Below are 9,811 nucleotides of genomic sequence, written 5' to 3'. Positions count from 1 at the left end.
AAACACACCCGATCTGGCTCCTAATAACCTTTTATTTCTTTAGACCTAGCTCCTAATGATATTAGAAACTGTTGATATCAATTAGGAAATGGTGCGCATTATATACGGAACGTCTAGCAAATGCAGTGATAGGTTTAATGGATGTTACAGATTTGTTATATCTAAATATAAAAACTCTGAAGTAAAGCGAGATATATACAAGATGCACATTTATTTACAGTATATTTCAGATATATATATAAAACATTGAAGTAAAATGAAAAATAGAAAAGTGTAAACGTGTGCACTGAAAAATATGCTTTGAACATAACTAAATGAATTGTCTGTCCTGATGTGACAACTGCAGTTATGTAAGTTGGATAGTAAATCTAACTTACCATATATACTGTAAAGTGATAGATGCTTATTCTCTGCAATGTTTTTGCTGTCACAATACCAGATATCAATGGCACAGAAAACGAGAACTCGTATTTCTAGAAAGATAAATTTGAATTTAAAATAATATATTTCAAGAAATACTGTTACAAGAATAAATATTTCGCAGTCAGATAATGGTAATATAATTTAAAATCAAAATAAATAAATAATTTAAGTAACACAAATAAATATAGACGATTTTGGTAAAAATGGGATGTTTCTACTGATATTTGCAAGTATTCTCAAAGATAAGTTTGTTTGTATACGAAAACGTTACAACTGGACGATCTGCCGAGGAGAGATGCCTTCCGGTAGGACATTCTATGGATAACTGGCCCATATATAGATGAAGAAAACCAAGAAAACTCCCCGAGGACAACCCGTTGGCGAGGTGCGAACCCACGACCAACTCGAACAAGATCGATCAATTACCACTGAACAGTGGTAGTTGATCATTCCATTGGCCACTGGTCAGCATTCTCGAGATAACCTCATTGTGCTCTCTAGATATTCGTACACATTGACATTAACGTTTAATTTACATTCAACGAAAACAGTTTATTTCGTTGATGATAAGTATTCTAAATTTTTAGCAAACTTTAAAATCTGAAGAGATAAAATTTATCAGGAAATTTCAGTAATTTTGGATCTTACTCCTGAAATTAATGTCATTTTGTGATAATCTTATAAGATAAACGAGCAATTATTTATTATGACATCGTCACAAAGCCGGCCGCAATTTTAATCATATTTTAAATTTATTTTATTTAAAATATATGCTCTCCATCTCAAATTAGTAGCGGCTTGCCCCTGTAAATCATACTTTTCCGTTAATATTAGAGTCGTTATTTTTATTCTACGATATTTTGCTGTGTGTAAAATCTTTCAATATTCATTAAGTAAGGCTTAAACAAGATGTTTTTTCTATACTTATGTAATTTCTTTTCCTTGTTTTATTTTTCAGGCTTGAAATTTTATTCTGTAACTCAAATAAAGCTTCTTCTGTGTTCTCTCGATAGCAGAAATGAGTTATAAATGCAAAAATGTCGCAGTTGGTACAGTTATCAGATAGATAAAGCAGTGTTAAATCGAATCGATGCTTAAGCTCTAGTAAATGAGTTTGAAGACTGCAGCCAGAACCTCCAAATAAACGGGAAGAAGAAAAATGTTCCTCTTTCTGGAGAAACTGAAAAGTATTTTCAACATCTTAAATATTTAGAAAGTTGCGATAGAGTCATATATTTATATTATTTGGAATGCAGCAAAAGAGTTTATATAGCAGCGAGTGGATGAATGTGAAATATTTTAACCACGTTTTCTCTTATAATGAAAATATAAAAATAATATTCCTGTATATTATTTATTAAATAATAAATGCACACGTTACTTTTCCGTGTAAAGTAAATGTTAAATTTGAAATAAATCCTTTTTATTTTATAAAATAAAAATAAGAAGTAGGCTGCTACACAGTAATTTTTCTAAATTTTCGGATATTTAATTAAAACATAAATTAATTTTATTATTGTAGATTTGAAAGCAATTACTCGTTGATATAGTATATATCTAAATCAATGTTATACAGTGAAACCCTAATAAAAGACATCCCCTTAAAGGCTATTTTTGTTCGGAACCATTGGTAATCTCAAAGTGGGGTTTCTAGTATAGATTTTAAATAAATTTATGCTTTACGTGGACACAAATTTTCTTTTCTCGATATCAATCATTCTTCGGAATGTTATAAAAAGTCGTATTCGTTGAGAGCACTTCATATAAAAAGTACAGTGTTTGATATATCGCTTCGTTTATACTACATTAAGTCCATTAAATCTATCAGATGCATTACGTGGTGTCTTAGCAGTGTTACTTTACTTTCGAACCTTTCTGTTCGAGCAAGTATATATAATATAATAAATCTTACAATACGAGAAATTCATTTATTTTAATCAAAAATGCTACAAAAATACAAAGCATATTTTATAAATTTTTGTTTTATTCTATTTATTTCATTTCATTTTACTTTTTTCGACCAGTTGGTACCGAGAGGGTTTTTTTTTCATGCAAATCGTGAATACAATCGGGCCCATAATATGGATGGGGAAGAACGTGGCCCATGAAAAATTCCCGGAGTGGTTCCTCGGATTCGATCTCAAATTTTTCAGTGCGATTAGATGATGTCCCGTTACGGCTATCCGTCCGTTTGTTTTCGTTTTAAAATTGAATTCGATTGAGTGCCCACCAGCGGCCGAGTGGATAAAACCACCGAATACCGTTGTCGTGGGTTTGCGCCTGGCCAACGGGTTTCCGGGCTTTCTTCACGTTAATAACATTTCGCAATAATGTCACAATAATATACATTCGATTTTTAAATGTTATTTTAATGTTATTCGACACTTTCGATATGTAATCTTTTCGAATTTTGAAAAAGTGAGGAATTAAGTAGAGAACAGAGCTGACAAGTCTGTAATGCACTTGTGAGATAACGAAAGGGAGTTGACTTCGCGAAGTTACAAAATATAAAAGAAAATTACAGTTACAGACAATTTAGTGAATGTAGTTTAAGGGTGATGAATTGAGTAAGATGAAGAAAGTTTTATTTTTCTCTTAACTTCATGTCTTCAGCGCATAAAGTTAATAGCAAAAACAAACAGTAAAAAAATGATTCGGTAAATCTTTGAGCCATTACGACATTTTTTATTAAAATATATCAAGTTTACTAAAATATTACCGCATACTTTTAATAATGTCGATAATTTTGTATAAGGATGCTTAGTGTAATCAAGATAATTAAAATTAAAAGAAGGTTTTAATTATATTATTACAGCCATGTTGAAATTAGAATCTGTCCCCATAAATATTTCCTTTTTTAATATCTCTTTATTCTTTGTCTTCCTTTTTGAGAAACAAATCATTTCTCTTATATCGAGATACACATTGTTCGATTCTATCGTCTTTGTTCTTTTCATCTCGATACAATACTTCTTTTTAAACTCATGTTTCGTACTTCAATACGAAATTACCATATTTTTCCCCATAATCCTCGAGTTATTTGCGTTTAAAAGACCATTTGGAAAGCAGCGAGGGTTATACGCCGATTTTAATTTGCAATTACAAATATAGAACAATGGCTACTCCATAGGAGAATGTAACGAGAAGATTTTTTGTTTTTGTTCTAGCAATTTTCTGTGTGTTTACGAAAGTATGTAAATTAATTCATAAAAGAGAGCAGACACGTAAATTACATATAAGTAACTTCATAGGTATAAATAAAAATGAATCTTTCATGGTTAAATTAAAGCAGATCAGAAAATCCAAATAGCAGAAAATAATTCTTATACACTGAATTTAATGAATTAGCATAAAAATAATATATTTTATTCATAAAATAATCATAACACAGTTTTATATTTAATAAAATATAATAAATTTTATTCAATTTTTAAATGCAATTCTTTCGAGAACTGCAGAAAATTCTTCAGTTATGAAGATTAAAAATTAAAAAACATGATTTTGTAAATGTAAATAAACGTGAACGTCAAATATATTCAAGAATTTCCTTCTTGTGTATTATTTATTACATTTTAATTTATTATTAAAATATAATCTTTTAAGCTCGGCTTATTCGATTTAATTAATTTTATTCTTACAAAAGTTCTTTAACTTTCCGATTTATGTTTGTATTTAATGCAAATTTTTGTACTGAATTGAAATTTTACTCGAATAAGGTTTCAATTTCTGCATATTCTTTATATTTTTACTGCATTTATTCTTAGATAAATGTATAATTTGATAATGAAACACAGCTTTTTTATTAATAATCTAAATTCCTCAGTGCAAAATAAGGATGAATGAGTAATATATTATTTTTGAGAATGTATAAGTTTTCGATGTTTTATAACACAATAAAACCTGTCTAAAACGGAACACAATGTGCAGAATAGAATTTTGTTTTAGCAGGTTTTTGTTTTATACAAGGTTTTAAGTTAGAAAGATGTTACAACTCATATTTACACATTGTTTATAATCGTGTTTTATATTTCAAAGGCACGTTGAAAATACCGAAATAGGTATGTGGAACAAGGAGAAATTCCTGTATTAAAATATAATACCCACAAAGAAATATGAATAAATGGAATTAATTTTATATTTAGTAACCAGTTTTCTAGAATTCTAACATATTTCTATCCCCAAAATAGCGTATATATTTTTTTAAATATTCGTTACTCCTGGAAGTGAGTAAACTCTATAGAAACGAGGAAACAAGTATACCAATACAGTATTGCTCCAGACGATGAAATTACAATTCTAACAAAACAAAAAATAGACTGTTCTTTTAATCACCAAAAAGTCGGCCATGATGCGAGCCTGCAAGTTACAGTGTTAATTGTAATTGGACTGCAATTTGAAAAAAATTGTAGAGCTATAAATTTCCACTGTCGTTCGTCCGTCCGTCCGTCTGTCTTTCCTTAATCTCGATAACGGCGTTATGTACTATAGACAAGAGGCCCCAATTAACTATATACAAACTTCTCGTCTTCACGGGAAGCGACGTGAGTTGAATTCAAATTTTCCCCTGAAAGGTACTAGATAAATGACCGGCACGACTCTATTGTTAAAGGGAAAAAGTATGATGTACAGGGGCAAGCCACTACTAATTTGAGGTGGAGAACATATATTTTGAATTAAATAAATTAAAATTGCAACCCAGTATTGTGACGATGTCACAATAAATAATTCTAGATAAGTTATTTTTTAAAAGCAGTTTTAAACATTTATTAAGCTAAAATGTAGATTAAATTAATATTTTATAAGTTATTTTAAAAATATTCTCTGTAGATTAGTGCACTTACATTAGAGTTAAATAGATTTAGATTATGTTCAAGAAGGATGACTAATTTTCTTAATCAAAATAAGAGACAGTAATTTATGACTGTTGTAATTTATTGAAAAGGTTTTATCAAATTATTAGTCTTAATAATAAGAATAATTGAGTGGTTCAGGCTTCTAGTATTTTGAATAGATATGGTTTTTCTGTAGGGTCATTTATCGAGAATGTCTGGGAATGTATAGTGTAACATTGTTCTGAAAATTAACAATTGTTATATGAATGGGAAAAATTGTTCTGTATTATAACTGAATAAATTAAATAAATAAATAACTACTTTAAAATTGTATTGTAGAAGATTAAGTCAACCTTATTAATGTTTTTAGTGTGTATAAGAAACTGACGTAATAATACTCTTATAAAAGTAACAATTGTTATGTAACGCTTTGTGTTCCAACCAACTCCCATGTAATGGGGAAATTCATCTTTATATAATAAAAATTTGCTAAATTAAATTTATTTTAAAGCAGTTCTTATGAAAAAATACAATCAGTATTATTCATTATTATTATTATTATCATCATCATAATTTTTATATTTTTTAAAATAAAATATAATAATATTAAAAATTTATTAATTTATCACAATAAAGCATAATTTTTATCTCAAATTTAAAATAATAAACATTATATTTAAATACATTTAGTTGATTTGTAAATAATTCTGAACTTTAATTAACTTTCATTAACTATTCTTAATCATTTGTCAACATGTCATTATTTACACCATTATATCTCATTAATATCTTATGTAAGGTTATATAAACCTCTATCAAATTATAATACTATGTTAATCAATGGCAAGCAAATAAATGCTTTATTATTATTACACTCGAACCTTTAATAACGACACCTCCTAAGAACGGACACTTTTTCGGAAACATTATTTTTTTTTAACAAAAATTACACACAAAATAACCTCCAAATAAAGGGCATTTTTATGTTTCTGACAGTGGCCTTTGTCCAGAGGTTTGACTGTATTATTTATAGAGTTATTAAGTTAAAACTTGATAAACGTATTCAAACATATTAGAAATTAGAAAACTGTCAACATTTATCAGATGATTAAACTAAAGGAATAAATAATAACGGTGTAAACAGTAATAATTACTTTAAAATATTTAAACCTTTACTATATTTTGATATATCTGAATTTAAATTTTGTACGAATGAAGAACTAAGATTGCCCGTTTTTCTAATTTACGAAGATAATCAAGTTTTTGAAAAGTTTAAAAGTTCAAAGAAAATAAGCTTTATTCAATTTATTGAATTGGAACAAAGTTAAATACTGAACTACGAAAACAAGGTGAGTCAATGATAGCAGCGAGGATGTAAATTTAGAAGGAAAATGGTAAAATATACATGCAAGGGGAGAAATCAAGGAGAGAAATCTATTAAACTTTGATTTCTTTTATTAGATGATAAGTAATTAATGCTTTGCGAAAAGTATAATTTTCTTATATCAAATATTTTGTATTAGTATGTATTTTGATAATATAAAGGATGAAATCGAATTGAATTTTCCTGAGGCATATATCTCACTGTACATCGATAGCATCAATATTACCTATTATAAGAGACCTTGACTGGCGAGCATAACGATTGGTTGACAACACCTGAACATCTCTCAGCACTATTGGATAGAAACTGGAAAAAATCGTATATCTAGACTTTACGATAGCATCTTTAAAGTTATCGATAGCTCTTTAAGAGCATTTAGGTAGCTTTGAAAAGACTTTGAACAATAATAAACATTTCGCTATCATTGGCCAGTAGGCCACATTATACCTATCTACAGAATCATTACGTTTTTTAGAACAGACCGTCACCTTCTCGCATCTCTCCCCTATCATCCACCCATTCTTCCAACCCTATTCTAAAAACCGATTTATCATACAGAATAATAGTGATAATAATAATAACAATATAAAGTTAAGTACAATAATTTCTAATTGTTTTGCATTAGGGAATTAATTCTATGTAACTTTTGTCTAGATTTATAAACAAAGTTTATTATTATTTAAATGCAAATAATCAGAAATCTATCAAAATAATGGTGTAATATAATATAATAATTCTTCTTATAAGGGAAAGTATAGGAACTTAATTTTTTTCATTTATTTTCATAAAATTTTATCAGAATAACATAGGTTAAACGATCAATGTTTAAAATTGAAAACAAGCTAGAAAAATCGTACTTATATAAGAAAATTTGTCTGTCTGTCTGCTGTAGAGCAGCACACTGAACATCACAGTTTAAAATTAAAAATTGTAATTATATTCTAGAAATTTATATAATATTATCATTAGTGATCGTTAAATTTATAATTTTCACTTAGTTTAAATTACCTAAGCTCATTACGAATATATTTTAAAGTAACTTAATGATTTGTAAAAATTTCACTTACATTTTCGTGAATTATAACATATAAATTCACGATTTATCAGAAAATATATCTTAAGGGTTTTTATCAGAAAATGGAGAAAATCTACGAAAACTTTATTACTAAATCTGAATATTTGAAGGAAAAAATTAGAGTTTAAAGGACTGGAGTTAAAACTTTCATTCCTCCTCATCACTTTTAGAGGGATGAGAAATGAAAGGAGGGATTAATTACTTTTCCATTTAGTTTGTATCTTCCTTCTTGATTTTACTTCTTCCTTAAATACTTTAAACTTGATTAGATTAATATTAGAATTTATTTAATAAATTTGTAATGCTTAATTTATATTGTTTAAAAAACAATATACACTTAGAAGATAATTTACGTGTCCAAAAATATCAATGATGAGTGATGAGAAATTCTCTTCGGCATTGACGTACCTCCTCTTTATTTTCCAAAGACGAATGGGGTCAAGACTTCTTCCAAATTCCTCAGTCTTGCTGATTAATTAACATGGATGATGAGTTTTAACACGTCATCATTAAGATGTTACGTATAACACCAAGGGGGGTGTAGATTAAATGTAGATCGTGAGATAAAAAAGATCACTGGAGAAGCGATGCATGTAAATTAAATCAATTTTAAAATTTGATTTGCAAATTTCAAGAATTTCTTATTAAACTTTAGGGCATATTTTCCAAATAACTTAATCGATTTTCGGTTGTAATATAAATGAACCGAACGAAGCAAAAAATATAACAGAGCTAGAAGCAGAGACTGAACATGACAGAGATGAAATGCTTAAGTGAATGTGTGTCTGACAAGAAGAAATGAGTCATCTCTTTCTCTCTCTCCTTGTCGGCATAGCAGAGAAATTTGGAAGTGGTCGAGATTCCAAGGATAATTCAATAATATAAAATTAATTAGCTTGAAATAAACATAATCCTGTTCGAAAAGTATAGAAAAAAAAAATTTGAACGTTTTTGACGAAAATGATGATGAGGTTGATGATATGTAAACGTAATAAAACCGAACTTCCATTTATTATCTTCAATCAAAGAAAAAACAGAAGTAAATTTTATTATTATTATGTTGGGTTAAGTCAAGGCATAGTAACCAAAACAGAAATTAAAGAAGTGTATCAGTGTGTGTGTGTCTGTATTTAGGAATTTTCTCACAATATGACATGTATTCAATATAGTGGCCTTCTGTAGTGTGATGTATGTGTTTCTATTCAATTGTAATGTGCCCAGGCTATTGTGTAGTGTGTGTGGTATGACACCTGTAGAGGAGAGAACAACAGGTACAATAAGCACCCTATCCATCCTCCACAGATGCCTTATTTCCTGGGCGAGTTCTGTGTACTTGCTAATTTTTCAGTGCATGCAGTTTTGTATATTGTGAGTGTTTGGAATGGATATGTCTATAATGTATGTGATTTTATTGTGTTTGTCAATGAGTGTGATGTCTGGTCTGTTGTGGTAAATTGTTTTATTTGTGATTATGGTTCTGTCGTAGTACATTTTGTGCGTGTTGTTTTCCAATACTGTCTGTGGAATGTATTTGTAGTATGGTTCGTGGATGTCTACTAATTTGTGTTTCTTTGCAAGCTCTTGGTGTATTATATTTGCTACTTAATTATGTCTGTGTAAATAATCTGTCTGTGCCAGGAGCTTGCAACCAGAGGTGATGTATTGTATAGTTTTTGGCATGATGTGACATTTTCTGCATGTGTCATTTGTGAGTGTTGCATCTTTAAGTATGTGTTTTCTGTAGTTTTTAGCATTTCTGACCTGATCCTGTATGGCGATCATGAATCCTTCCGTCTCCCCAAAGAGGCATCCCCGAACTAACCAGCTGTTTGACGCAGTTTTGTCAACAAAATCATGGGCCAGATCATAAGGATTCCTGCCATGGAGTGCCTATCGAGCCCAGGATTGCTTAATGGTGTCTATGCTTTTTATATGTTGTGTTGTGTCCATATGACGTGAGTGTAAGTTTAATGGTGTGTTATTTGAGTCTGCTAGAGTTACTGCTTTATGTAATTGTGATGTTTCTTGTTTTTTGTAGAAAAACTCTCGCAGTGACTGTATTTGTTTGTAGTGAAGGTTAACTATGTCGATCAGGTC

The sequence above is a fragment of the Centruroides vittatus genome, unplaced genomic scaffold, assembly GCF_030686945.1.
Source record: "Centruroides vittatus isolate TY-2023 unplaced genomic scaffold, ASM3068694v2 contig_344, whole genome shotgun sequence".
NCBI lineage: Eukaryota > Metazoa > Arthropoda > Arachnida > Scorpiones > Buthidae > Centruroides > Centruroides vittatus.
The sequence above is the reverse complement of the archived record's forward strand: the minus strand, read 5'-3'. Positions refer to the sequence as shown.